This window comes from Parus major, chromosome 20, assembly GCF_001522545.3.
Source record: "Parus major isolate Abel chromosome 20, Parus_major1.1, whole genome shotgun sequence".
In the NCBI taxonomy this organism is placed as follows: domain Eukaryota; kingdom Metazoa; phylum Chordata; class Aves; order Passeriformes; family Paridae; genus Parus; species Parus major.
In genome coordinates, this window is record NC_031788.1 from 1,180,425 (window position 1) to 1,183,726 (window position 3,302).

Genomic DNA, 3,302 nt, shown 5'->3' on the forward strand with positions numbered 1-3,302 from the left:
ATTCCCAGGGCAGCGCCACACGTGGATCACGAGCCCTTGAGCCAACAAACAGTTTCCAGGCAGAATATGCAAGGAGGGAAGAGAAGAGCCTTGTGTGGGACAGAGGCACCCAGAGGAAGCAGCTCAGTGCCCAGGGGAGTGTGAGTTCCAGCCAGTCCTGCTCCTGCAGCTGCCCCGAGCAGGAGGCACGAGGACTCACCACAGCCATCTCCACACCCCCAGCACGAGAACAAGGCAGAGGTTCACTCTCCCCAGCCATCATACCTGGGGGTTTCCTCAGCCACAGCTGGCAGATGTTTGCCCAATTCTCTCTGAAGTCTCACCCTGTGAGGAGCTGCTTCCCAAGCAAACCTGGGGCTGGTGGAAGGAGGTTTGAGGTCATCAGGTGGTCCCCAGCAGCTCGATGGAAGCTGTCCCGTGTCTCACCTCTCCTCCACACCCCTCCATCCCCAAAAGCACCCTGTCCCCCCAGCCCCAGGTGTCCCTGCAGAGCAGCAGCAGCAGCAGCAGGGACACTGGCACACACAGGGATCACAGGACACGGACAGGCTGAGGGCACTGGCCAGGCCAGGTGTGGTCACGAGAGCTCCTGGAGGCCTCAGGCAGCCCGAGCTGAAATCCCGAGGTCCCTGCAGAGGGACTCTGTCCCAGCCCTGGTGCTGCCCGTGCTGTCCCCTCCAGCCCTGCCCACACCCCCGGGAAGGAGAAATGAGTCAGTGCCTGAAGGCCACTCATGCATGGTGTGGGTGGAGCAGAGCTGTAATTTCTTCCCCGGGAGATTACACTCCTTGCAAAGCTCTCTTTATTTATTTCTCCTTATGGAACACAGCAATCACTCTCTCCCCACTCCCCCGCACCCGGGGCTGCCACCCGTGGGCAGGGGACACTCACACCCTGCAGTGTGCCAGCCTGGCAGCACAGCACTCAGCCGGGGAGAAGATGCTCCTGGGGCTGATGTGACACTGAGGAGTCAGGAAGTGACCACCAGCTTCACCCCTGGGCCACAGAACCCCTGTGGCCCCACTGGCACCCCAGTGCTGAGTGACACCCGGAGCGTGGCAGCCACAGGCCCCAGAGGTTCCAGCAGTCACACACAGCCTGGCTGGGGCCTCGGTGGGACAGAGGCAGGAGAAGCTGAGAAGATGCTGAAGAAGCCTCAGGGCTCCTCCTGGCCCTGTGGCACTCTGTGCAAGCTGAGGGGGTGTCTCCCTATGTCCCCAGTGAAATGCAGGTGTAACTCAGTGCCAGCTGCAGACAAACAGAGCTTTTAGTGCTGGGGACACTTCCCAGGGACAGCTGCAAAGTCCCTGCTCTGAACAGAGCCCTGGGGCTGTGATGGTCCCCAGGGGACCCCTGCAGGAGCCCTGTCCCAGCCAGCACCAGCTCCTGCCCTGGCACTGGGGCTCAGGGACAGGGAAATAAGGGAATGTGCTGAAGAACAGGGCTGTCCTCTGGGGAGGGGACACAGCTGAGGACAGCACCCAGCTCACCCCACACTCAAATATTACAGCTGCCTTCAATCAGCATCACAAGAGTGCAGGACTCCTCCAGGAGCAGCTTCAGGCACTGCTGTGAGAGAATGGAAAATCCAGCAGACGTTGTCCAGGCAGGATGGAAGGAAAGCAGAAGCACTCCAGGAAAGGTCACCTCAAGGGAAAACTCCTCCTGCTCTCCTCTCCATGAGCTCTCCTCGCTAGGAAGGACACAAGAGGGGTTATTTCTGAAGCCTTCACAGCACATGGCTCCTGCACTGCCCACCAAGAGGGCACAGGAAGCACCAATGTCCCCATTCTCTGCCAGGAGGTGCCCCCAGGGCAGCCTGCACCCCCAGACCCTGCACAGCCCGTGGAGCTGAGGGGCTGCTCCTGCTGTGGCACTCAGCTCCTCCACAGCACACCAGAGCCCAGGGCAATGTGGAGGTGTCCCCTGGGCAGGGTCACTCCTCACACAGGTGTCACCCTCCAGCTCAGAGCACATCCAGGGATGTCCCTGTGGCTCTGCCCCAGCCCTGGGGCTCCCAGCCCCTCTCCCCATGCTGTGCCTCAGGGGAAATTCTGCCTCTCCAAGTCCAAGTCATCCTCCCAGCACATTTCTCATCCCCAGTGTGGAACTGTGAGCTCCCATGGGCAGTGGCTGTGCTGCAGAGACCTTTCCCTGGCTGCTCACAGCCCCGGTGTTGAGCCCTGTCCCAGCACACCCCAGGGGGGAAGAGCTGTGGGGTTGGAGGCAAAGATCACCTTGATCAGCCCTGTCAGATTTTACTGTCCTTCCTCATGCCAGACACCACCTGCCTCACCTCCCCCAGATCCCACTGCCCACACAGGACCCCATCCCACCTCACCCTCACACATCCCCCAGACTGCCTTCCTCCTGTCTTCTTGTTAAATCCAAGCATTTGCACTGCACCTCCTCAGACCCACTCCTGACCCGTGTCCTGATGCCACGGGCCACCATCCACACCTGGGAAGGTTTTCACTGCTCTCCTGCCCAGACCTGCTCAGTGCTCTCCTGCAGATCCCACTGCAGCTTTTCTTGGGCTGCTGGTGCCACACAGGGACACCAAAGCTGGGAGGGAGCAAAATATTTCCAGCAGCTCCTCAGCCCAGCCAGGTCCCTGCAGCCCCCAGCACCTCAGCAGGTTCAGTGAGCTTTGTGGCTCCCTGGGCTCCCCAGGCTCTCCCTCTGGAGCTGTGGCAGTGTGCTGGTCACGGCTGTGCCCTGTGGCACACGGGACAGGCTCTGTGTCCTGGGCCACCTGTGCAGGAGCCTGGGTGCCCTCCCAGCCTCTGTCCCGTTCCCTGGGGAGCAGCCAGGCAGGGGAGGCACCCCGAGCTCTCCAGAACTGCATCTCCCCAATGCTCCACAGGAGCAGGAGAGGCCGGGACTGGCAGCAGAGGGAGAGTCCAGGGCGAGGGGAGGAGGAGGAGGAGGAGGAGGAGGAGGAGCAGCTCTGGGAGCCGGGCACAGACACAGGGATGGGAGCACAGCAGCAGCTGCCCAGGACATCCCGTTCCTGGGCCCTTCCCTGGCCCCCAGACCCTGCAGGACAGGTGGAGCCGCTGTCACCTGATGGACACAAGGCTTTGGCACGGGCACCACAAGGCTCCAGCTGGGGACAACGCTGGGGACACCCCGGGACATCCAGCCAGAGCTTCACACCCACTTTGCTGTGCTCTGAAAGCCCCGGAGCCTTTCCCAGGGATTCCTGTCTCCATCACCTGAACCATTCCCAGGAATTCCTGTCTCCATCACTGGAGCCTTTCCCAGGAATTCCTGTCTCCATCACCTGAGCCTTTCCCAGG